Consider the following 27,914-nt stretch of genomic DNA (forward strand, 5'->3'; position numbering starts at 1 on the left):
CAGTACAGTTAACAAAGCATGAAAGGAACTGGTGATTCTCAAGTACACTTTGACAATAGACATAGAGTTGCAGAGTTTGGAGTTTCCCAGTTGGTACTTTCATCACTCTTTTATCCAATATTTCCTCACTTTGCTTACTTTTGGAACAGTAATGTATATCATTATATCCTGGAAGTATGAGATCTGTTATTTCATTTGGATTTCACAAGGGTTTCAGTTAGGAGATTGCCATGAGAATCAGAAGAAATATTGACCTTTGGAGTATTAAACAGTGTGGACACGATGGGTCTTTTGAAGTTGGACTAAATACATTTTGAATTATGAAAAGGGGACAAGCCTATGGGAGCCAGTGAGTGGAATGTGGTATTTTGAGGAAAAATGGCCCCAACAGGTCCATAGAGAATAGCATCATTAGGAGCTATAGCCTTTGGAGTAGGGGTGGCTTGTTTGGAGAAAGTGCTTCATTAGGTGGTAGACTTTGAGGTCTGAGAAGCTCAGGCCAGTTCTCTGCCATCTGCTTATAGGTCACATACAGTATTCCCCATTCTAGGTATAGCTTTAATATCCAGATGAATCTCTGTAATACACTCTTGTGGCCCGCAAGACTGGTGGACCCATCAAAATCCCTAAATAAGTCAGACTGTTCCTAAGAAAAGTGTTGCACTCTGCAAACTGACAAGGCCACATTGCTTAGGACAACAACCCACATGCCAACTAAATATGGAGATGTCAACCTGGTGCCTACATGGAGACTTAATCTTTACAATCCAGTGCCTTTGGTGTGGGAAGGTATTCAGCAGGCTGATGAAAGAAAAATGTGAAAAACCAACAAACATAGTGACAAAACTTTTGGCCAATAATCTGTCTTGCCTGCAAATTATGATAGAGCAATGGTGACAGGTTATGTTGTCAACCCATGTCTGATTTAATTTAAGGCACATGCCACAAGGAGAAACACATACCCAACACTGCCTCTGTAACCAAGAACCAGAAATTAGATAACTCAGAGTCAGGCTAATACCAAACACTACTGGTCTAAATATAAATTTTTTTAAAAAATCATTAAAATGACTCCCGATGGTATACTGCATTTTCATGTCTCAGTGCCTTATACACTCATCATCAGAGAGGTCTCAACTGGCAGCAAATGGAATCAGATGTAGAAACCCAGAGCCAGACATTATGGTAAAGAGAGTCTACATGGGAGGCCTCCATCAAATCCATCCTCTAAAAGGTAAGGGAATCACATGGAATAGAAGGCAGAAAGAGCCACAGGGCTAGAAGACTAAAAAATAACAAAGCCCTCTGAATCAACAAGTCCAATGAATATAAACTCAGAAAGACTGAAGCTGCAGTAGCCTACAGTCTACCTTAAGGCCACTGTATACATATTATAGCTATTTGCTTAGAATTTCATGGTACTCTGAACTCTGAGAACAAGTGGGCTTCTGACTCTTGTGCCAGGGGCTGGGACCCCTTCCTCAAATTGGTTAGCCATGTTCAATTTGGTTATAATAGGTATCATGTTATTATACTTTATTTTTTTCACACTTGGTTGTCTCTTGAAAGCCTGTTCTTTTCTAAAGAGAGACAGAAAGAGAGTAGATATTGAGAAGTAGGAATGCAGGAATGAATTAGACACAGTAGAGGGTAGGGAAACTAAAATCACTATAGGTTTTTAGAGAAAACAAGTTCTTTTCAATAAAAGGAAAATAATAATCAAATGTTTAAAAAATAAAAATAATGGGAATTAAAAATGAACACATTTGGCCGGGCGTTGGTGGCGCACGCCTTTAATCCCAGCACTCGGGAGGCAGAGCCAGGCGGATCTCTGTGAGTTCGAGGCCAGCCTGGGCTACCAAGTGAGCTCCAGGAAAGGCGCAAAGCTACACAGAGAAACCCTGTCTCGAAAAACCAAAAAAAAAAAAAAAAAAAAAAAAAAATGAACACATTTAAGTCTATCTATCTATCTATCTATCTATCTATCTATCTATCATCTCTCACTATCTCTCCACTCCCAGAATTCTTAATTACAGAGTCCCAGTGATATTCTGCTTACACAATCCTACACTGCTACAGGAGGAAGTATTTTTTCTGAAAGGTCTACAACCAGGAGCCTGAATGAATCTTTGTAATTTCAGTCAGTGCCACTTGGGATGTGTCACATTATTTGACAAGTGGTGAGTCATGAAGGAACCTGGAAGGGTGAAAGTAAGAGGCAGTCTGCTGTTCTATAAAAAAAAAAAAAATGACATTCTTATTGTGGAGTTTTGTCCAGAACTACAAAACATGAAACCATCTGCATGGAGGAATAGTTCTCCTGAACCGGGCCTGTAGCCCAGCTACATGAGCCAGGTAGAATCAAGTTTCTTTCTGTACATGTGGATGTCCAGGTTTCCCAGAAAGATTTGATGATGAGGCCATGTGTAAGTCAAGATGCTTCCCCACTGCTGCAGGGGTCCAAGTGCAGAGATGCATGGAAAGAAAGGGAACATCTCACATACCAGGCACTGACTTCTTCATTAACTCTTTTTCAGTAGTGGAAATTGAAACATACCTTGGATTGACATCTTCAGGTCAGGCACTCTGTCTGCTGCAGAGTCCTTACCTCTGCAATGCCTACACCCACAATGCCCAGGTAAAGACACCACCTATTGATGGGGACAGGTCATTAACTGACCTCATTCACAGTCCTTCAGAATTCCTGGCCTTGTCTCCAGCTTCAAGTCTGGAACAAACAGAATAACAATGTTGATGAGAAGACTGGTGAGCAATCAACACCTCTGAATGCCTATGAGAGCACAAAAGGAAACCAAGGTGCATCACTCCTCCCTTTAGTATACCCTGACAGGCAGCAGCCACTGAACTACACTGATGCTAGGAGCCTGAGGCAGAAGCCAGCTTCTGATAATGCCATCTTCGGAAGCAATAGCCTTGTTCTAGAAGAGCCAGGGTCTCCACAGAGTGTCATGGTCTCAAGCATTGACTTGGAAGACATGACTACAATGGTGTCATATATTCACCTTCTTCAACTTTTAAACTCCCTCACTGACCTAGACCACTGAGAAAATCCCACAATAACCAAATGCAAAGACTCCAAAGTCATCAGGAGGGATCAGACCCAGGGAAGCTCCAGTACCATCATTGGACTATCTGAACAGGTGAAGAAGAAAAACCATACAACATCTGATCTACTCATGAAGCTGTTCAAGACAGAATACAGCAATGGGACTTGGTGGGGAAAAAAGAGCCTGAGGCCAATCATGAGGCCACTGAAGAAGCTTTGACAATACAACCAGCACATGGAGGCCATGGAATATGTACCCAGCAGGCCAGGCATAGCTAGGATGCAGGGGCAAGACAAGATCAAGAAGACCAGAGAAAACAATGCTGAGAAAACAGAAAAGGTGAAGTCATCAAGTCACAGAGTCATTACAGGAGATAAGTCCACCATCCCTAAGTCCAAGGGGAAGACAAATCCACCTGAGCTCTCAGCCATGACAGCTTTAAAAGCCTTGAATCTACCTCAGCATGCACATGCTGGCATCCATGCAAGTATTTCACCCACTGGCCAAGAAAGATGAGAAAACTAGCATCTCCTTAACCTTCAACTCTTTGTGCTACACTGTGCTTTTAGTGTCAGTGTTTGTAACACTTTGGCCTCTGAGGCATTTGGCATTGACTTTGTACATGGCAACAGAAAGTAAATAGAATTCATTTATATATTAACTTACTTTTAATTTCTAGAGGCAGGTTCTCTCTACATAGCCATTCATGTTCTGGAATTAACTACAAAGACCAGGATAGCTTTGAACTCACAATAAATCTGCATGTCTCAGGCAATGCCTCTTCCTCTGCCTGTGTCCATGCCTCTGGAGTGTGGGAAATAAAGGAATTCTCCAACAAGCCAGGTGGAATCAAGTTTCTTTCTGTACATGTGGATATCCAGGTTTCCAAGCATGATTTGATAAAGAGGCCATGTGCAAGCCAAGGTTCATTTTCAGTACCTACCTAACACCCCAACAGAATTAACTGCTTGTAATTACAACTGGAACTCAACTCAGATTCATTTTTCTAATAATCTGCTTTGTTTCAGTTGTAAGCTGTACTTGCTAAAATGCTTGTGATATACTGACCTCATATGAGGTATGCTTATGCTATCCTGAGTATTTTGTACTTTAGTGGTAAAGTTAAAATTGCTTGTCTGCTTCTAGGAAGTATGGCATCAGAATTTTACTGAGGGATTGTATTCAACCAGTCCATAGATTTTCATAGTGCATCTATTTTCACAATATTTACACGTCAACTGCTGTGCAGGGTCAATATGATCCAATATAAGAAGAATTATTTGCTGTGAGAGTCCCCCATCTAGAAAATGCTAACAAGGCCAACATAAAAAGATCCAATGACCTATATCCAATAATCCTCATAGTAAGAAGTTTGGGTACAAGTGAATGATGGAAATCAATAGCTTAGGGAGTTCTCTGGTTTTATCACTCTATGTGTACTGCTTTAACTACACATTGAAGCACTTCCATGTGACTACTATGCTTTACTTTACACCTTAGGAGCAATAGAAATGCATTTGGGTGGATATAACCTAACCTTGATAATATTATTTTAATCTTTATGTTTTCAAATTAAGTGTCTCATACAATAATATTTACTAAACAAAGCTAGGGAAGTATTTTTCATATTAAAGCAATTAACAAAATAATATACTCATATTGAATCCTTCTCACTGACTTTAATTCTCATTATACTATTGAATGAACAGTATTTTGTAAACTGTATATTGTATACTGAGCCCAGTAACGCTGTAATCAATAACTACCCATTTCTAACCTCTCACTATAAATCTTAGGCATTATTCCCCTGCTCCAGAGCATTGCCTCCAATGTCACAAATGGAAACAGGTAGATATGTGTAATCTAGGATCCATAGAGAGAGACAGGAGATATTTGTCTGGGACTGGAAATGTTTGGTACAATATGATTATCTCAAGTTACAAGAATTATCCTGCAATCACCTTGACTGCATTCATCACTTTAGGTGAAATGAGTTCTATGGTGTGTAGACATCACATATTCCCTATCCATTGCTCTGTTACTGGACATCATGATCAGGCCATCACACAGATATTCCTAAGAAATGCTTCAATCTCTACTGATTGCAAAGCACTAACACGTTCAATTCCTTGGAACAGTATGGATGGGATATGTGGTAGACCTGGTGTTGGTGTTTCAACACACTCCGTAATGAAATACAGAGATGGTTAGAATACTTCACTTTATACCCACCAACTTATTAGTGCTTTCTGTGGAAGCAATAATTGGAAATCCCCTACTTTCATTTAACTCTCCAGTTCATATATTCTCTAGCATCTAGAAGAACATTTTCCAACAGGGCCTGGGGTAAAAATGCAAGTAACGTCTACAATGACAAGTCAAGTTATCATCACTCACCCTGTCTCCTTTTACTATGTACAATTAAGCTTCTGTCACAGATTTAGCTATCAATGCATCCATCTGTTCAAATACCTCTTAAGTTCTCCATCCATTCAAGGTAAACACTGCTAAAATAACACAATGGGATGTTAGTTTGATTTTGGAGTAAAAAGCCATGCTACACTATTCTACCCCACTGCTCTAGCTCTCAATTAGATTGTACTCCTACTTGAATTACAGTCACTGAGCTTTTGATTACTGCTTTGTGCATGATCCATTTCTGAGTACCAGGCAGCCATCTCACCAGAACAGCAGCCACAGAGTCTCAGCAGCTGAAACAATTACAACTCTCTCCATCAGCAACAAAAACAATGCCAAAAGAAGGCCAGCAAGGAGGCAGACAGTAACAGTTTCATCTGTACCTACAATACACTAATCTGCAAAAACACAAAGGTTTAGAAGGAAAATGTAGAGACCCATCACTTCCATTTAACAAAACAATAGCAGTTGTCTTCCCAATGGGACCTGGGACCTGGGACCTCTTCAGTCACAGGAGATTTTGCGGAGGATCGAATTACAAGATAAGAATTCCCTTCTGTGCATTTGTACCCAATTCAAATTAGAGAGTTGTTGGTTGTAGCACGAATTGTTAGAAGGTCTTGTTAATAAAATAGAACCTGAAGCTGGGTATTGGGGTGAACGCTGGAAGATCAGAGACACAGAACAAGCCACAGCTTCCTCACCTCACCAATTCCTCAGCTGATCCTGTTTCCTCAGACTGGAAGCCTCTGAGTCCTCATCCAGAATGAATCTCAGCCAAACTGCAGCTAAAAGCTAAAAGCTTAACTGACCAGTTCCTGGTTTTCACGCCTTTTATACCTTTTTGCTTCCTGTCATCAGTTCCTGGGATTAAAGGCATGAGTCACCATGACTGGCTGTTTCCAGCATGGCTTTGAACTCACAGAAGCCTAAAAGCTTAACCAGGCCAAAAGCTTCTAGTTTCTAGTTCTCACTCCTTATATACTTTTCTGCTTTCTGCCATCATTCCCTGGGATTAAAGGCTCTTGTTAACACCCTGGCTGTTTCCAGTGTGGCCTTGAACTCACAGAGATCCAGATCTCTGCCTCTGGAATGCTAGGATTAAAAGTGTGTGTGCCACAATTTTCTGGCCTCTGTATCTAGTGGCTGTTCTGTTCTCTGACCCCAGATAAGTTTATTAGGGTGCAAAATATTTTAGGGAACACAATATCACCACAACTGGTAATGTATCTAACAAATGTGCCTTCTTTGCACCAGTGTATAAATCTCTCATGATATTTTAGTAGTGTGAGCGAGACAGCCAACAACCTAATAGGACAATTTCTGAGCATCCTCCCACAAAATGATGGAAGAGACTGCTTGGTCTATGAAAGCCAACCTGCTATCTGAAAGGGGGATTCCAGCTTGATGCAAGTCTGACTACTACACATCTGGCAACTAAATCAGATTGGTGCTATTCTACTTCTGGCTCATAACTAAAACAGGATTGAAATAGTCTTCATATTTTGGAAGATACTAAATACCTTCTTGGCCAATGTCTCCTGAGGCTTAAGAACACTTCTGGCACTTAGCATTTAGCAGGCATATGACTTCAGGCAGTTTCATTTTCTACCCATGCAGGATACCATCTTTCAAATTCTTTAACTAACTTTTATTCTTCTGGGAAATGCTGTCCCAAATATTTCAGGCACTGAGAGGATACAATGATACCATACAGGAAAGGAAAGATTTCCTATACAAGTTGACAAGGGTCTGTGATAACCTACCACTGCCTATTCTGACAGACACACTAAGCAGATTCTCTAGAAAATGAGGGCAAGTCTAGTCCTCTACAGCTGGAAAAGATCACATCACATGGAGCTACTGATTCCTCACTAGAACAGAATTCAGAACAGGGGTAGGTATGGAGAGGTGTAAAAAGTGTCTCCCCAGTAATGCACAAAAAACTCTAAGAGCCTGGAGAGGAGTCCTGTGCACTTAGCACTTCAGTTTTCCTAAAACTGGGAATTCTACCTGCTTTGATTCTCATAGACTCCTCATCCCCCATAAAGAAAGCTTCAGCATGGAGGAAACTTTTATTTAACAAACAGGGATGGGGCTCTTTTCTTGGCTTTCCCTCTCTTTGCTACTCTTCGTTGCTTTACCTCTTTACATCATCAATGTGCATATTGGTTTGAATCGTTCACAATTACCAAGGCCACTCATAGCTTCTAATGAATATAACAAACAGGATCAGCAAAGATACTAAAGACCCATACCACTCCCAGTGTCCCTGCTGAATTAATCTCAATCCTAAGACTAGCATGAACACAGGCACATCCATTTCTGGGAACTAGACATTGGAAACCACCCACAATGAACTCTTTCATCAATAACTCTATCTACTGTTATCTTTTCAGAACCTGGTTTTAACAGGAACCCCAAAACAAGAAGAATAATAAACAAATAAACCAGAAAATGCTTACATTGTCATGTTACTTTGAACAAAACTGAGGGACCATACTGACTACTGCCAATGCACACTGTCCTAGTGAGGTTTTGTTAACTTAACAAAACAAAACCAAAAAAAAAGAATCCTGAGGAAAGACAAAAAATCAATTTAGCAGTTGTCTCCCTGAATTGAGCTTCTGAGACTGACTGTGGAATGTGATCTTTAATAATAATTGATAGACAAGGGCCAAGTATATGTTGAGCAATACTACACAAACACAGTTGGACTAGTAATATTAGATTGGTCACTGAGCAAGCCTAAAGAAGCATATCAGTAAGCAACAATCCTCTGTGGTCTCTGCTTCAGTTCCTGCCTCAAAGTCCTGCCTTGGTTTCCTGGTTTGGATGCCTAGACAATGGGCTATAAAGTATATGAAGAAAGACACTCAATCCTGCCCCAATTTAATTTTGCTCAGTGCTTTATCATAGTCATGGAGAAGCAACATAGAACACACACAAACACACATACACACACAATAAAACACAAATTCTCATGCATTCTAATGTGCTACATTAAGAATGGAATCCTCAACTTCAATGTAAATACCAAGAAGGCATAGAATAATCCATTTAAACACATAAGGAGACAGACAGCTCACCTACATTAGTATGTCTACCACAAATAACCCCTTGGTTGAAGGATAAAGTAGAACTTGCCTTGAACACACACACTACAGGATTTAATACGCCCTCAGTTACGACTTGAGTAGATGACCTATGCACTGAGGAGAAAGAAGAATACACCTATGAGGCCACAGGAAGAAGTAGATTGCACTAAAGGGTAAAGAAGCAAATGACTGGGCATGGACAAACACTGCAACATTCACAAAAATCAACACTCACCCACTAACCTGAACTCTGAATGAAAATGAGGTCAACTATCTATGAAAAGCGTCAAGGCTATGACTGATGGAAAACCATGTAGACTACCTATAGACATTATCTTCTCCCTCTAATGTCTGGATCCAGTCCCACAAACTCATCTCAAGCTCTGTAACAGAACACACTTTGCAAGCCTTGTTTTTTGCTCCATTGCTACCCTCTATGGTAGATCCCACAGATATATTCCTTGAACAACAAGTAGGCATAAGAAAGAACTCTCTCAGAGATCCAATCTTCCCAGCCTCATCCCTGCTCCACTACCTTAGAACAAAAACCCACACACAAACTAACAGGGAGATTTTGACCTGGTATATACATGGAGCCTTAACCCATACAATCTAGTGTCTTTTGTGTGAGAAGGTATTCTGCAGACTAATGAAAGAGAAATCAGAAAATCAACACAGCCACAAACTCTTTGGTCTACATTCTGTCTTGCATGAAAATTTCGGTAAGGCAATTGTGACACAGAACATGTAGGAGGAGCCAACCAAAGTCTGATTTAATTTAAGACCCATTCCACAAGAATGAACCCATTACTGATACCACTTGTCTAACCAAGAACCAGAAACTAGACAGCCCAGAGTCCTAAGCTAAGGACAAACACTATTCATCTAAATATAAGTTAAAAAAAATACCACTCTGTATATATTAGAGCTGTTAGCTTAGAATTTTATTGTAGTCTGAACTCTGAAAACAAGTGGATCTCTGACTCTTGAGCCAGCAGAAGTAACTCTTTCCTCCCACTGGGTAGCCCTGTTCAATTTGCTTATAATAGGTGTGCCTTCATTTTATTTTACTTTATTTCATCACATTTGGTTGCTACCTCTTGAAAGCCTTTCCTTTTCTAAAGAGGGAAATAAAGGAAGTAGGTACTGAGAAGTGGAGACTCGGAAAAGAATTAAAAGAAGTAGAGGATGAGGAAACGAAAATCATATAGGTTGTTGGAGGAAATATGTTCATCATTACACTAAAAGAAAAATAATGTGCAAATGTTTAAAGATAAAAAGAAAGAAATAATGGGAATTAAAAACAACACAGTTCTTTCTTTCTTTATCTATCTATCTATCTATCTATCTATCAATCACTCATTTTCTCTCCCCTCTCAGACTTCTTAATTACATAGACCCAGTGATATTCTACTCACTTGAGGACACTTTTTTTCTGAAAGGTCTACAACTAGGAGCCTGGATGAACTTTCTGACTTTCAGTCATTGCCACTTGGAATGTGTCATATTATCTGACAAGTGGTCAGTCATGAAAGAAACTGCAAGGGTGAAAGAGAGAGGCAGCCTACTGGCCTATGAAAAAGGACAGTCTTATTGCAGAATTTTCCCAAGTACTACAAAACATGAAATAATCTGCATAAAGGAACTGTTCTACTGAGCTGGGCATGTAGCTGCAAGCTACAGCACTAGCTCAGTATAAAAGAGGTCCTAAGTGAAAGTTCTGACATGTCATGCAGCAGAAGAGTTAAACAGGCTCCAAGTTCATTTTCAATAATGACTGACAGACATTGTCATATTAGTGATTTTTGAGGCAGTTAGAATAAGAAATGTATATAAATGCATACTACACACATATCATATTACAGTCTAAGAACCTACCAGTGAATAACAGAAAAGAATGATAACAGTCTAAACAAAAATGAGGAAACACACAAGATTTCCTCATATTTCAACAAAAGATCACATTCCTGTCTGAGAAGTTACAATGAGATGGAAAATGGGTTGTTCTTTTTTATACATATAAAGCTAAATACCTACTTTGCTTCATTCATGTTACCCAGCACCCAGTACCAACAAATGCCTTTTTTCTCCAGGTATTCTACTTTCTATTCATCCTGATCTCAGACTCAAGCTTGGCAGAGAATGCTAGAAGCCCAGGATTCTTCAGAGACTGTTGCAAGGAGGAAGAAGCTTCAGTAAGTGTCATATTCTTTATACTTGTGGATGAAAAGAGAAAGCAGCCAGGCTCAATGGCTAACAACCTCAATACTATAAGAAGGGAGGCAAGATAAAAAGAATGCCCACATGTCTGAGGCCAGAGTGAGATACACAGTGAGCTCCCGAACAACAGGAGCTACAGAGACTTGCCTGTCTCAGGAAAACAAAAGACCAAAAGGAGAGAAAACATCCAGAGCTTGATGAGTTTGGGCAGCAAATAGCACCAAGTTTGAAAGAGGTACCATATGCAGCCAAGCTCACCATAAGCCTCTCAAGTGCTTGCTTCTACCAGAAGCATCCAATTATAAGCATCTTTATGATGAACAGAAGACCACTGCTTCTGGAAGTTCACCATGATACTGCCCACCACTGTAAGGACACGGGGTCACGCTGGTCCAATAATCAAACCCTACCAAAAAGGGATGAAAATCAGAGAAGAGAGATGTGAGTCATGTCTGGACCAACACAGACTAAGGAAAGCCTCTAGGAGAAGGAACCCAAAGAAAATAGTCTTGGAGTTCATCATCCAAGGTGCTCTCAATGCACTCAGCCCTGTCCTTCAATACAGTCACAAAGGAGCCCTTTGATCTCTTCCTTGGGTCATGGACAGATGCTCATAGCCCATAAATCAGATCAACTGAAATCGTTTCTCACCTGAGATCCATCTACCTAAGTGTTCCTCTCCTTCCTGCCCAAGGGTACAGACTGTATGGACAGTATATGATGATGGGACAGTTTCTGCTGGAAGGTGACACCTCATAACAACAGTAGACACAGCTTCATCAGGGAACCTTATATGGACTAAACCTCATGGGAAGGGGGACTTCCATGCCAGGATTGCCTCCTTTCACTAGCACACACCTTAGCCTCCATGGCTACTATTGGTCTCCTGACATCCTCTCCAACCAATCCCATCTTTTAGCTCAGAATCCAACTTTCCCATTGGCTGATGCCTGATTTATGACATCATTCTTTTTCCAACCCTACCACCACCTGGTATGATCTTGGGGTTTCCATGGTGATGCCTGTAAACAAATTTGGATCATCACAGGTCACCTGTGACCAGTGACCAGTAACTGCTGTCTGATACCAGATACACTTGCCACTTCAGGTCAGCTGATCAGACAAGGACAACCAATTCTCTTGCTCCATTGTACTGTGATTTGCTGATACTCTCCCTCAGCCCATGGCAGGTAAGGAAAGAATCATTAAAATGTTTCTTTTGATCACTTCTCCCTTATTTTGACTAAACTTTTAAATCTTTGTTTAACAGGGATACTATTAATGCTGATAGAGATATCTCAATGTTATGTCACATTTATGTTTGGTTTTGACTATGTATGTGAGCTTGGACAGACAGTTTACTCTCAAGTGTTTTCCATCAACCTCAGGGAGACGAGCATGGCACTATGCTCTGGGCTCTGTACTGTCAAGTCTTAAGAGGCAAGCAAACAGAGAATATGATCAGGCCCTTCTTGATTATGCTAAACTCAAGAGACACAGGAACATGAACAGGATGTGCAGAGATCTAGCACTCCTTACCAAGAATGGGACAGACTCCCTCTATTACTGTTTCCCCTTATTGTTTCAAGTTTAAGGTTGCTCTAAAAGTAACATTCACACCAGGAACTGTGCAACACACCTGTAATCACAGGTTGTAGAGATTGAAGGGTTGAAGTTCAGTTCAAGTCTTACACGGTCTACGCTGGCCTTTCTCCACATTCACCAAATAATTATTAAACATAGACAAAGAGAATTGCTGCCATTTTTTGGAGTTAATTGGACTTCACAAATTAAAAAAGGAAACTAGGAAATACTTAGAAGACTGTGGGTTCTGAGAAGGCAGTTATTGTAGTGGAAGAAATATTGAGACAGTTAATTGAAAGACAGACCTACAGGAAATGGAGGAGGAAGAAAACAAAGTATGAGGGGTTAAAAAATATAGAAATATAAGGCACACTCCAGAGGTGACCCTGAAGGCACACAATGGTAGTTTGGAACAGAATGTTGCAGACAACCACAGATTTTAAATCAAAATAACACAACACATTGTATATGGTGTGTGTGTGTGTGTGTGTGTGTGTGTGTGTAATGTGTATTTCCCAAGCCATGTATAAGCAGCCACACTGTTAAGATCAGTCTGAGAAAAGGTTCCATGTCACATATAGAAAACAATATCCCACTCTGTTTTCTGGCACTTACATGCCATCCAGCCCAATTATGCAGCATTCCCAGTGTCATAGTGGTGTCAGATATTGACAACTGAGGCTGGGCACTCCCACAGTCAGTTGTGGGCTGCACAACAACAACTGACACACCATTGTGTGGGGGTAATTCTCACAAGGACTCCTCACTAGATGAGGAACTGGTAAAGAAACAATTTAACCAACAGTTAAATTGAGAAATAATCTTATTCAGAATGAACTCCACAATCCATTAGCAATATTAAGAAGTCACAGTACACAGGTGTAAACAACAAGAAATTTTACCAGTTGGTTTTATTCAAGAAGTCATGTATGCATATGGGTTTAATAGCTATATAAGTTACAATAGGTCATTAATTATACAAAGCATGGGACAGGAACAGGAAGAAATAGAGGAGGAAGGGATTCTTAGCAAAATACACTACTTATCTTAAACTTCCTGATACATCATTACATTAAGAAAGTTCACAATAAAGACAAACATGGTGGGCATGGCAAGTAACTATGACATCTGCACTCTAGACACAGAGGCAGGACGATCTGTGTGATAGACAGGGCCAGACTGATCTAGGTAGAGAGATCATATCTCTCTACATAGAGGAATATCTGCACAGAACAAGACAAAGGCACAGGCATGAGAAGCTGTCTAAGGTTCTCCTACTTTAAACACTTCTGTTCTGGGACACAGGTGCGAGGCAGTGCCACAGCAGGAATCAGAACAAGACAAAGCAGGGCAAAGAAGGGTGTTGTCTAGGTCAGAGCAAGAGTCAACATGGATCAACTAGGAAGTCCATGCCCACACAGAACAGACAGCTCATCAAATGAGTATCATCCTATCCATTACCAAGAATCATTCTTAACCATTTTGTTTGGTATATGTAAGGGAACATAGGTCTTAGACTCTCCCAGACAGTACAAATTGATGATAACACAGCTCCCCACAGGAAACTAGAAGGATTCCTTCTCACCATTTTTCTTACTGTCCTCTTGCTTCCTACAGAAAATTTCCAAAGTGCACCTTTCTTTGGAACACAATGTGCTCTGCAGCCCTCTGTGCCTGAGCTGAGGAATGCCACGCCCTTATCAGGAAGTGTGTGCAACTTCTCCAGGGTCTCCACCCCAGCTGTGAGTACAGCATGGCTCCTGCCATCAGACTCCAGCACTTGTTGCCAGAAGCTCATGGACAGTGCTTACCCCTACCTACCAGCTGGCAGGACCATGATGACTGCACTGACTGACTAGGGCCAGATCTCTGCCTCAGCACTCTCCTATCCAGGTGTTCTCCATTGGGGTCCCTGGAAGCACTGACCAGAGGGGAGCTGCATTCTGGGGCTTCACCGTAACTATCACTGACCAAAGTACTACATCTTCTTTGTCTGTGACAGCCCAGCGTGCTAATATTTTAGATACCAATGCCTTAGTCCTTGCCTGTCCAACACTTTCTGCCAACCTTGTTCAGGCCACACCACCACAGATGCCAAATCAAAGACACATCCTGGCACCTTCCCACCAGGAGGGTAGCCAGGTCTATTATGACATCAACAGCCTGGGCCCTCTGATGGCTGTAGAACTTGGGCAGTGCCTGCAGGCCTGTGGCTCTGTGTCCTACTCTGAGTGTCAAGCCTCTGCCCTGCAACCAGTGATGGTGATGATGCCAAAGGAGATTCAACAATGGATGTCCAAATACCTTTTTCCACCTCTGTCAACTACTATCCCACACCTGCTCAAGACATGCCAGACACAAGTCTTCAAGATGAGTAAAGCCAGGAAGGGAAGGACTGAGATCAGCACTCAAAGGAGATGTAGCTCTACCTTTCAGCAGTGGACAGTCCATATAGAGGAAGAATGTGAGTCCTGATAGGTTAGGTTTGCCTATTGGCTTGCCATCCTCATCTTCTGTCTCTATAAAGAAAAAGAATGAAGAGCAATGAGTGGCATCCATCCTTCATTGAGTCATGTCCAATGAGCACCCCACAAACACACATGTCATGACCCAAGCTAATCAGTCCCATGTGATTGTACACTGCAATCACCTCCTTCCTAATTTATTGCTCAAGGCTCTAGAGGACACATGTTGTTTTGGCAACACCTGATTTTCTCTGTGTTGAATTCTGACTCCAGAGCAATGCAACTCTAAATGTGTCCTGGAGGAAATACTACTCGCAGGTTCCAAGTGCTAGTCCTGGCATTCTCTTATGATTATAAGTTGATTATAAGTGCATTGAGAGTCCATGTACAATCACTAAGATGGGAAAACCTTCTCTCTCTCTCTCTTTCTCTCTCTCTCTCTCTCTCTCTCTCTCTCTCTCTATCTCTCTCTCTCTCTCTCTCTTTCTCTGCTTTTCATTAGCCATGGTTCTTCAGAGGTGAGCCAAGGCCATGATCATTAGGACATGTTCTCTAGTAGACAGTCACAACCAAGCTCAAAGATTTCACTAATAACAAAACTGTGAAAAGTAGAGCTGAAAGAAATACTGGATTGTTGAAATGCTTGCCTTGCAGGAGTTAGAAACTGGGTTTGGATACCAGAACCCACTTAAAAAGCCAGGCTACTGGGGGGCATTTGAGTAATGGCAATAAGTTGGCACACAGGTAAGTTCTTGAAAATTATGGACCAGACAAGCTGCCTAATAGAAAACTTCCAAGGAAATGAGGGTCACTCTTTGAAAGACAAAGGGAAAAGCAAGGGAGGACCACACACCAAGGTAATTCTGTAACCTCCCCATGATCACTGTGCATGAACAACCATACACCCATAAAGAAACTCACAACCATCTGAGAAAACATGATATTGCCTAGTCATCAGAAATAACAGAATATACCTTCTTCTCAGCACCTCAAGGAACCTTCTTGAAAACTGACCACATGCTCAGTAACAGAGCAAATCTCAATAGTTACAAAAAATTGGAATAACTCCTTGTATCTTATCAGATCACCATGGCTTAAGTCAGAATTCAACAACAACAAAAAATACAGAAAGCCTACAAACTCATGAAAATTAACAGTGCTCAACTGAATCACCACTGGGTCTAGAAAGAAATAAAGAAATTAAAGACTTCTAGAATTCAATGAAAATGAATTACAACCCAAACTTATGGGACACTATGAAAGCAGTACTAAGAGGAAAATTCGTAACACTAAATGCCTACTTAAAGAAGTTGGAGAAATCTCACACTATCGACTTAACAGAACACCTAAAAGCTCTAAAACAAAAGAATCAAACTCACCCAGGAGGAATAGATGCCAGGAAATAACCAAATTTAGGGCTGAAATCAATAAAATAGAAACAGAGAGAATAATACAAAGAATCAATGAAACAAAAAGCTGGTTCTTTGAGAAAATCAAAAAGATAGACAAACCCTTATGCAACTAACCAAAAGGCAGAGAGAATATCCAAATTAACAAAATGAGAAATAAAAAGGGAGATATAACAATGAGGAAATCCAAAGAATCATTAGGTATATATTTCAAACACCTGCACTTCACAAACAGAGAAGATCTAAAAGAAATTGACAATTCTAATCAAGACAAGATAAACAACATAAGTAGACCCTAAGAAAACAGAAGCAGTCATTAAAAGTCTCCCATCCAGAGCACCCAACTGGACTAAAAGGTGAGTCTTAAACTTTCTTAAACTTCATACTCTGTTGGGGACCGACTCCGGACAGCTGTGTCTTGAACCTGTGTTACCTTCCACGATTTATCAAGCCTCGTGTAAATAGGAGGCTTTTAGTCTAACCTAGGAATGTACAATTAAATAAACTTCTTGGAGCTTGTACTAAATCAGCTAGCTGCAGGGGCCTGGGACCAAAGCGACCTCCTGCTGACCCTCCCTCAGGAATTTTCTTTGTCCTCTCCTCACTCCTCCTGCTCCCCCTCCCTACCTGAAGCCCTGTTTATAAGCTCTAACACCCAGTCAATAAACGAGACCTTGACGCAACTCAGACTGACTCTGTCTTTCTTCATGCGCTTGGTCTCCTTTCCCTCTCGCCCCCCATTGATTCACAGGTGGTCCCACCTCGAGACCCTCGAATAACCTGGCCTGTTGGACGGGTCAAGTGGCGCCCGAACGTGGGGCTCGAGGCATGGTGGCTCACTACTGGACGGCAAAGAGAAAACGGGGTCTGGCCAGACTCACTAGGGTAGAGGTGCCCCAACAGCATCACTCGTGCGCCATGGGCAACCTTGAGGTAAGTGCCGTTCATCAATCAATGGGTAAAGTACTCTCTAAAGAGGCTTTCTTCATTAAGGAAATGAAGATTTCAGGGAGAGGGGAATAAGAGTCAAAAAGAAAGAAAGAAAAAAGATTTAATTAAGTTTTTCTGTTTCGTGGAAGAAAAATGTCCCTGGCTGGTTATTAATGGCCCGGGCATCCACCCTTTGACGTGGAATAAAGTTGGAAAGGATATCAATAGCTTACTTAAGGACTGAGAGAACATCCTTGATGCATTCTTTAGTTTCTATGGAGTAGTCAGAGATGTTTTAAAGGATTCAGAAAAAGATAGTAGGGTGTCACATCTTCTGGCACTTGCTGAGGACCTATTAAACGATGTGTCCGTCCCAGAAGACGCTAAGAGTGAGGTTGCCACAAATCACATTGAACAAAAGACCAAAAGACCCCACCGTGACCCTCAAGGGTCCAGAGGATTATTGACATCTACCGGTAAGAGCGCTCTCTGTCTTGTCTCTGTCTCTGTCTTGTCTCGTTACGTTTTGTGCCAGTCGTCTGATTTGTACTTTGCAGGCTCGATTTGTACTTTGCAGGCTCTCACTGGGACAGACGTGTCCGGACAGTGATCCTGGGAGGGAAAGAGAGACGTCTCATTCCCTGATTTGGGCAAGGGACCCCCTAGTCCCAAGCCATTTGGGGCCACCTCAGAGGTGACCATTTGATTTTAGGAGTCTCCTCCAGGGAGTGCTCAGGAGAGGAGCATCTTTGGGTACCTTTCCCCATGGTGGGAGGAAGTGCCACTTTGTATTTTGTTCCGGGAAAAATTTAGAGCCATTTTGTGGGGGGGGGTGTATGTTTTATTGTGGTCATTGTTACTTTACACTCTGTTTCTCTTCCAAGAAATAAGGTACATGTCTGACTGACAGGGATATGAAAGCCCCCTGATGTCTGTTTGATCAAGGACAGAGATCCTAGAGTGTGGATTGTTTTTGGTGTGATTGAGCCTGGAGGGTCACTCTCCACAGAGCACATCAGGCTGTCATTGTTCTTGGAGCTTTGTTGGTTGTCTCGTTGGGGCAAAGTTTTTCTTTCGTGTGCCCTTGGTCTTGTGTGTAGTGTGTTAACTGTTCTCATTGTTGACTTGACTGTGACAGACGCTATGGGACAGTCCCCTTCTCCACTAGACCTTTGCCTAGCCCACTGGAGGGATGTGCGAGCCACAATCGAGGGGCTTACTTGCTGTGAGTGAGGCCATCATCATCTCAGTGCTGATGTGCCAGTACTTGGATTGTCTGTGTAAATGTCATCTGTTTCTGCTACTCGCCTCCCTTATTTTTCTGGGGAGAAGGAAAGAGAGGCACAGCAAGGGCCACCTCCCTCCCTCCCTAGCTCTCTTGCTATCAGGACTGCAGGCATCTGGCTGCTCTCAGTACAGGCGGGCTAAGATTCTCATGTCTTGCTCTGGACAGGACAATGGCTGCCTGCAACTGACAAAACTGTGTGAACACTGAACAGAGAATCTGACTTTAGTCAGAGGAGTTAACAAAAACTTTTTTTCAGGAACACTGGCAGCCAAGGAGATACTTTATGACCACTGCTCTCCCTCCCTTCCTTTACTGTGATAACTTCAAAGTCTCTTCTGCCAGCCAGGAATTTCTCTTGTTAACCTTTTTCTGTCCTGATTGTGAAACCTCAGTAACCACCCCCCAACTTCATCCCCTACAGACAAAGAGAAGCTAAAACCAGGATTCTTAAATGTAGATAAGAACTTAGACGCCTTTTTCCAGGTGGCTTTATCAACTACAGAAACTTAAGAAAACACAGAGTTAGGATATATGACCATCTGACAGAGACTAAGTGGTCATAAAACATCCCAAACTCCCCAAACTCCCCAAACCCGGGAGACAGCTCATAAAACTCCTAAACACGGTTGCTAAACAAACGAGAAATAAAGATAACATAAAAAACTACTGATATGAACCTAAAGAGGGACACGGGCGGTGGGAGATAAATTATGTGGTCTGTATTAGCTTCACAAAGAAAGGCATGTGCTCCTTCCAACCTCCCTGCTGTGTGTGAGAGGTTTGGAACGAGCCCCCCTGCCGAGGCTTGTAAACTTCATTTGTATAAACCTTGCTTTTGCATTCTGTACCTGAGGTCTCCAGTAGCTTCTTTGGGGACTCGATCTGGGCATAACACTGATATTGCTTGAAAAAGAAATGTTAAATCACCAGTTCAAGATACTAGGAAAATTATGCTTTTGTTTCCACAGGAAAAATAAAAATTTACATGGGTTTTGGTCATTTGAGTTCAATGTGTTACAAATACTTGCCATCATTTAAGAAAATTGGTTTCAAATTATTGTTGGTTAAGATAAAAGTTTAAATAAATGATTTTTTGACTTAAGGAAGCAGTTTAAGATATAAAAATTTAAAGGCTTAAGCATGTCATGAGGGTTTGAAAAAAAAATATAATGAAACTTTAAGGTCTAACTTTAAAGTTTAAGTAAACATGTTTCAGATTTCTTTCTCTTGTTATTCTGCTGTTACATGGAGACTCCAAAGGGTCATAGTTTTAAAAATGTCTGTCTATTCTACAGGTATGAATGAAAATGTGGCCACATGTATGTTTGGTTTTGAATGTCTGAGTTTGCATGAATGTCCTTCTGTGTTAAGGAATACAAGTTAATACTAGTCATCTGGCTATCCAGATACTAGTTTAAAGCATAAATGGTTCGATTTAAATAAAAACAAACTGAGAGGTATATTTGACTAATATATCTATAGGAGAACAAATTAGCCTGGTCATTATTACCAAACTTAGAGATATTTTCAAGATTATTTGTTTGGCTCAGATACATTTAATAGATAATGGTCCTCAAACCTGTCAATGATCTGATGAACATGACATTTAAATTATTTGATTAAAAACTTACTATCGGAAACAGAGACTCCCAGCTCCCCAGATCCTAGCAATGACTCCCAAGGTCTCCAAAGAAGATATGGAATGACAAGAAGACGCCACCTGAATTGCAAACGACACTGACCACAGGGCAAGATGCCCCAATGCAATGCCTGCCTCCAGGACCCAGCCCAGACTATGGACAAGTAGTAGGACACTGTCAGTCTTCCATGTCCCTATTCCACAGAAAAGGTACTCTGCCTTATGGGCTTGATGGTGGTAGAAGATTGATGTTGTTCTGACTGGTACCTCCAATGCTATAGAGACCTGGGTAGGGATTGATCACTGTAATTTATAGAATTGGAAGCTTCTTGGTCTGTACTCAGATATAGTTTATCCTTCTCAGATTTCTGATAGTACTGATGGCTAGCTCTAACTTTGTCAGCATGGCACCATCAGCCAGATCCTTCTGCAAGGCCATAGCTAGCCTTTTAGCTCATTTTAAAAGAAAATGTTCTAAGATGTAAAAATTTAAATAAATCATAAAGGTTTGGGTATGAGTATAAAATAAGATATGTTTCAGATTACTCTCCTGTTCTATGGTTCAGAGCTTAACATTTAGGAGTCCTGATGAGCTGATAGAGCAATGACCACATACTGTTCAGTCTCAAGCTCAACTTTTTGGATTTGTTTTACATGTGATCTAGATATGTCTAAATGTAAACCTAAAAGTGCTTCTCACCAGGCCAAAAATCTCTGTCTAATTTATACCTAGCTTTCTGGACAGAAGAAAAATGCCCAAATCTGTAGTTCTTGTTGGGACTCAAAGGTATAAGTCTACTTCTGCTGTTTTACAGATACCCATTATCTGCTTTGTCTACAATATGGATTTCAGTACAGATTGGTAATACTAATGTATCTAAAACTTTTATGTCATTCTGCAAAAAGGCCTTAAAGGATTAAAAGAGCCATAAAAACATAGACCCACTCCACAGAGGTCGAAAGAACCCAGATAAGTATTCCTAAAGATGGTATTTTTCCTCTCTCATGGTCTTGGGATTAGTGCTTTTCCTATTAATAAGGGTATAAACCTAAGGGTTCCAAATAAATTCATAAATTTTAACCTCTGTTCCTAGTTCAAATCTGTCTCAACAGATTTCTACTTGGCTGGCAGACACCTCCAAGTTTCAGTTGCTGACTCCACCACTCCAGACGACTGTGGACTCCGGACGTGCTAAAGGCTAACGTGGACCAGCCCAGCTAACATGATTCTTCTCTGTCACTATGGTGTCAGGCAGCTACATGCTACTGACAAATGCCCCCTGCCCAGTCTTTGACCAGGTTTTCAGCCTTTTGGGGGAGGGGCCCTGATAACGACGCCCCAATGCCAGCTTGAAGCAGTTCCAGAAAGAAAATACATCGTCCCATTTTCCTTGTTCAAAAAAGGCTGAAATGCTGGGTCAAAAGAAAACTCCCTGGCATAGAGACCAGATGGCTAATTATACATGAACTATGCATGGCCATTACAGGCCATGAGTTACTAAAATAGGCCATGAGGTACCAAATGTAATGCCATAATTTTAAGATTAAAATTTGCCAAAAAGAAATGGGGGAGTGAAAGACCCTAGCCCTTCAGGCTTACACCCCCAAGCCTCAGGAAAAGAGAAAACTTCAAGCACCAGGAAATGAGAAACTAAAAATCTAGTTCCAAGAGCAACCTGACTTAGCCATTGTTCAATCTCCCCTGCAACCATATAACAATGTAAAGAGATTTCTGCTAAGAGATGTGCTCAACTGTGACTGGGATAGTTGCAGGTATTCCAGGAAGGACCACTGTGACCTTTGTGTAAACTCCACTCCCGCCTTGATACCCCTCCCTTGAGGTTTCAGGAAAAATGTACCTGTTGATGCAAATTACCCGTCTGTGATCACTCTGTACCCAGACCATGATCTTGTGAAACGAAATTGTATGGGAATTGTAATCTTGTGGGTTTTTCCTTTATTAGCCTTTATGGGGCTTCAGTAAGATGCGGCTCTTGCTCTTAGGAGCAGGGTTTGCCCTTCTATATAGAAGCTTTAAAGAATCCCCTTGGCTTTCTACCCTGATCCCCACCCTCCTGGACCCCTGATTATTTTCCTTCTCCTTCTCATTACCTTTGGTCCCTGGGCCTTTCAGCAGTTGACTCGGTTTATCAAAAATCAGATTGATTTGGCCTTACCACGACACGTCTCGATTCATTATCACAGAGTAGATTCCTAGGAGGCCAGCCAGGAGCCCCATCAAGGACTCAGATTCAGTGTCCTAAAGCCCTAAAGTCCCCATGGTCTTGCTAGAGAGTACTCAATGACGGGAATAGTACAGGGCCCACGCAGGAGACAACAGCATACAGAGGTCATTGAGACCGGCTCAACATGGCACCTGCCATGCGTGGGAGTCCCCCTGTATAGCCTAAGACAGAGGCTCTCTCGGACCTCCACAACCCCGATCACATGGACTTGGTCCATTTTTGAGAAAAGAGGGGGAACTGTTAGGGACCGACTCCGGACAGCTGTGTCTTGAACCTGTGTTACCTTCCACGATTTATCAAGCCTCGTGTAAATAGGAGGCTTTTAGTCTAACCTAGGAATGTACAATTAAATAAACTTCTTGGAGCTTGTACTAAATCAGCTAGCTGCAGGGGCCTGGGACCAAAGCGACCTCCTGCTGACCCTCCCTCAGGAATTTTCTTTGTCCTCTCCTCACTCCTCCTGCTCCCCCTCCCTACCTGAAGCCCTGTTTATAAGCTCTAACACCCAGTCAATAAACGAGACCTTGACGCAACTCAGACTGACTCTGTCTTTCTTCATGCGCTTGGTCTCCTTTCCCTCTCGCCCCCCATTGATTCACAGGTGGTCCCACCTCGAGACCCTCGAATAACCTGGCCTGCTGGACGGGTCAATACTCGAAAGTCTCAGCCCCTATTCTTTGGGCCCAGGGGAACAACCCTGCGTCCCTACACCACCACCCATTGCAGTTCCAGTTTCAGGCCAGTTGGCAGGCAGACCTGCACACAGGTCAGGCTACCAACATCCCCCATCAGACCCTGTAACCCAAACCCCACCTCCCCCAAATCCCACCTACCCTCGGAGACTGCAACTGTTCCCTGAGACAAAGCCTGCCAGCACCCGACCAACTAAGAGGTAAGTATTTATCCTCATACTTGAAAGGCTCAGCCCCTATTCTTTGGGCCCAGGGGAACAACCCTGCGTCCCTACACCACCACCCATTGCAGTTCCAGTTTCAGGCCAGTTGGCAGGCAGACCTCCTGTAAACAAGTCAGACTACCACCATCTACCACACCCTAAGACTGCAGCTACTCCCTGAGACAGTGCCCACTAGTGCCATTGGACTAAGAGCTGTTCCCTGAGACAACGAGTCCATCAGCATTGACTATACCAAGAGCTCCCACTGGATCAAAAGTATCAAGCAGACTAAGAGAGACTCCCTCAGACACACACTGCTTGCACCAAGTGGAGGAAGAGATGGGCAGATGCCAGTGCAAAAATATAGTCAACATCATAAAGACCAATAAGGCTCCATCAGAACCTACATCAGCAAGACCTGAACATCTCAACACAGAAGAAAAAGAAGATATCTACCATAAAAATGACTTTAAGAAGATATTAGAGATCTTCAAAGAGGAAATGAAAAATTCCTTTTAAAAAATTGAGGGGGCTGGAGAGATGGCTCAGCAAGAACTTTAAGTCCCTGAAAAAAGAAATTGAAGATGTCAGAAAATGAAAAGATCTCCCATGCTCATGGATAGGTAGGATTAACATAGTAAAAATGGCAATTTGATCTCCCTCTCTTTTCTTGATCCAGCTAGGATCCCCTGCTCTCTTTCCCTCGACCCTTGCCCTTCATTGCTCCCACTCATGTCCAGGCTGTTCATGTAGATCTCATCCATTTCTCCGTGTCTTTCTTGGGGTCCCGTTTTCCAGGTAGCCTCACTGGTGATGTGAGTAGCAGTCCAGTCATCCTTGTTCCACATCTAACATCAAGAGAGGGAGAACAAGGAATAGGAGACCATGGTAAATGAAGACCACATGAGAAAAGGAAGAAACAAAGAGCTAAAGAGGCCCACAGAAATCCACAAATATACCCCCACAAAAGACTGCTGGCAATGGTCGAGAGACAGCCGGGACTGACCTACTCTGCTGATGGGATGGCCAAACACCCTAATAGTTGTGCCAGAAACCCCATCCAAGGACTGAGGAATCTGGATGCAGACATCCACGGCTAGGCCCCTGGTGGAGCGCTGGGAGTCTAATTAATGAGAAAGAGGAGGGTTTATATGAGCGAGAATTGTTGAAACCAAGGTTGGATAAAACACAGGGACAAATAACCAAATGAATGGAAATACATGAACTATGAACCAAAGGCTGAGGGGCCCCCAACTGGATCAGGCCCTCTGAATAGGTGAGACAGTTGATTAGCTTGAACTGTTTGGGAGGCACCCAGGCAGTGGACCTAGTGCATGAGCTGGCTTTTTGGAGCCTGGGGCCTATGCTGTGACACTTTCCTCAGCCTGGGTGAAGGGAAGAGGTGAACTGGACCTGCCTCAACTGAGGCAAGCTGAGCTGAATCCCCAGGGGAGTCCTTGCCCTGGAGGAGTTGGGAATAGGGGGTGGATTGGGAGGGGGGGTAGGAGGAGGGAGGACAGGGGAATCCGTGGCTGATATGTAAAATTAAATTAATTATAATTTTTTTTTAAATTAAGAGTGGGAGGATTTGGTGGCATGGCAAAAGGGATGGTGAGAGAGAGTGAAGAAAGAGACCACTTGACTTAAGGGGAAGGCATTTCAGGGTTTAGAGTGCAAACTTAGTACAGTATAATCTTTCTGGAATCTATGAAAGCAATCCAATTGAGAACTCCTAATAATAAGGGATATTGAGTCTCATCGGGACATTTTTCTCACCAGGCAAGGCTTCCAGTGGTGGTACTTGATTGCATTCAAATGAGGTATTATCCAAGGGGGACCCATGGAAATCCCTCAAACAATATAGGCTGTTGCTAAGATATAGAGTTTCTCTCTGCAAACTGACAGAGAGAGCTCCATTGCCTAAGAAAACAACCCACAGATTCACTGAACATGGAGAGGTCAACATGTAATCTTAACACCTAAGTTCTAGTGTCATTGGTGTGGGAAGGTATTCTGCATGGTGATGAAAGAGAAATATAAAAACCAACATCCACAGGTTGAGGATTTAGCTCAGTGGTAGAGAGCTTGCCTAGCAAGCGCAAGGCCCTGGGTTCTCAGCTCCAGAAAAAATAAAAAATAAAAACCAACAGCCACAAACCCTTTGACCTACAATCTATCTTGCCTGCAAATTATGATATGGCAATGGTGACTGGGATAGTTGCAGGTGTTCCAGGAAGGACCACTGTGACCTTTGTGTAAACTCCACTCCCACCCTGATATCCCCCCTTGAGGTTTCAGGAAGAATGTACCTGTTGATGTAACTGTACCCCCTCTGTGATCACTCTGTACCCAGACCTTCCCCAACCCTACACCAAGCACCGTGACTACCATCATAGACTCCAGTAACGGCACTCTCCTTACCCCTTTTGGGGGAACAAGAGATAGATTGTTTGATTTGGTCCAGGGAGCCTATCTGGCCCTAAACACCACAAATCCAGACCAAACCTTGGGTTGTTGGCTCGGCCTTACCTCCAGTCCTCCTTATTATGAGGGAATCGCCTTTCAGTCTGTTGCCAACAACCTCACTTCCCCAAGCAGTAGGTGTCAGACTAAGCCCCATAAACTGACACTCCCTGAGGTCTCCAGACAAGGTTCCTGTTTGGGCAAGGTCCCACCGACCCATCGCCACCTCTGTACCCAAACACTGACACCCTATAAAGGAAGCTATTATCTCGAGGCACCCAACGGGTCCTACTGGGCCTGCAATACAGGATTGACCCCTTGCATGTCTGCTCAGATATTTAATGATTCTCATGAATTTTGTGTGATGGTCCAGCTATGGCCTCATGTCACCTATCATGAAGAGAGATCAGTGATGGAATTCTTTGAGCAGAGGGGCAGATACACTTGAGAACCTGTGTCTCTTGCTAGGTATTGGGGGCATTGCTGCAGGAATTGGTACAGGAACTACTGCCCTCGTACAAAGCAACCACCTTATGCAGTTACAAATGGCTATGACTACTGACCTAGAGGCCCTAGAGAGATCCATTTCTGCTCTTGAGAAATCTTTAACCTCACTCTCTGAGATAGTGTTACAAAACAGAAGAGGTCTGGATTTGCTATTTTTAAAGGAGGGAGGCTTGTGTGCAGCCTTAAAGGAGGAATGCTGCTTTTACGCAGATCATACTGGGATAGTCAGAGAATCAATGGATAAACTAAGAGAAAGATTGGCCCCCAAAAAACATGATTTTAAAAATCAGCACAATTGGTTTAAGGGCTGGCTAAAAGAATCCCCTTGGCTTTCTACCCTGATCCTCACCCTCCTGCGCCCCCCCCCCCGATTATTTTCCTTCTCCTCCTCACCTTTTGTCCTTGGGCTTTTCAACGGCTAACACAATTCATAAAAAATCAGATTGATTCAGCTCTATCAAAAACTGTCTCAGTACATTACCATCATTTCGAAACTCAAGATCAAACTATCAAAACAAGTGAAAGGTTCAGGTTCAGTGTCCTACTACCCTAAAAAGCCCCTACAACTAAAGGCTAGAGGGTACTCAATGATGGGATTAGTATGGAGCCTGTGCTGGGGGCACAACATACAGAGGTCATCGAGACCGGCTTAAGATAGCACGTTGCCAGACACAGGATGCACTCCATATAGCCTAAGACAGGGGCCCTCTTGAGTTATGACCAAAACCCACTTTTGGTCATTTTGGGAGCCAAAAAATGGATGACTTCGCTCTGACCTTTCTTGCTTGGATGATCTGACATAACTACACCCTTGACAACCGTTACTAAGTTACAAAAAACAATAACTCCCGGAAAAAACCACAAAATGTACCTTTAGATTAATATACTTTTAGAATAACTTCCTTGAACATGTTCAGGTTGGTCGGTTGCACAAGCTTTGGACCAAAGAGACCTTGCGATCCTATTCTTCAGAGGAGACCTCACCCGGACCCTATTCTATTCTTCAAACTTTCATTCCCCCCCTTTTCCCCTGTTCATTTCTCCTATCTACCAGCATATATAAACCTGCTTCCCCTTGCAATAAACGAGACCTTGACGCAACTCAGACTGACTCTGTTTTCTTTACGCGCTTGGTCTCCTTTCTCTCTCACCCCCATTGGTTTTTTAGGAGGAGCCTCCTCGAGTCTTACCTAATAACCTGGCCTGCTGGATGGGTCAACAAGTGAGGAAAACAGTTCAAGATTTGAAAACAAATCAAGACAATAAAGAAGACACAAACTAAGGAAATGCTGATAGTGGAAAATCTGAGTAAACAAACAGGAACTACAGAGTCAAGCATAACCAACAGAATGCAAGAGATGAAAAAGTGGATCTCTGTCACTGAAGATACAATAGATTCATCAGTCAAAGAAAACACTAAAGCGAACAAAGCCATGATCCAAAATGTCCAGGAAATTGGGTACACCATGAAAAGACCAAACTTAAGAATAATAGGGGTAGAAGAAGGAGAAGAATACCAACTCAAAGGTACAGAAAATATATTCAACACAATCATAGAAGAAAACTTTCCAAACCTAAAGAAGGAAATGCCTACAGAGATACAAGAAGGTTACAGAACAGCAAATAGATTAGATAAAAAAAAATAAGAAGTCCCCTCACCACATAATAATCAAACCACTAAACA

The 27,914-nt window shown here is 42.3% G+C and overlaps 2 long non-coding RNA genes across 2 annotated transcripts in view; one reads left to right on the forward strand and one right to left on the reverse strand.

Annotated features, from left to right (window-relative positions):
• LOC143274397 (uncharacterized) overlaps positions 1-11,653 on the reverse strand; it is a 34,163-nt gene extending 22,510 nt beyond the window's left edge. Inside the window, exons 1-2 of the long non-coding RNA XR_013053044.1 lie at positions 11,456-11,653; positions 2,681-2,728 (exon numbers count right to left, since the gene is read on the reverse strand). This is a non-coding gene — a long non-coding RNA (uncharacterized LOC143274397). The remainder of the gene's footprint in view (positions 1-2,680; positions 2,729-11,455) is intronic.
• Positions 11,654-11,822: 169 nt separating this feature from the next.
• LOC143274399 (uncharacterized) lies at positions 11,823-16,945 on the forward strand. The gene is made up of 2 exons (XR_013053045.1): positions 11,823-11,994; positions 14,006-16,945. It is a non-coding gene; the product is annotated as an uncharacterized LOC143274399 (long non-coding RNA).
• The last annotated feature ends 10,969 nt before the right edge of the window (positions 16,946-27,914 follow it).

The sequence above is a fragment of the Peromyscus maniculatus genome, chromosome 1 (assembly GCF_049852395.1).
Source record: "Peromyscus maniculatus bairdii isolate BWxNUB_F1_BW_parent chromosome 1, HU_Pman_BW_mat_3.1, whole genome shotgun sequence".
NCBI classification, from domain to species: domain Eukaryota; kingdom Metazoa; phylum Chordata; class Mammalia; order Rodentia; family Cricetidae; genus Peromyscus; species Peromyscus maniculatus.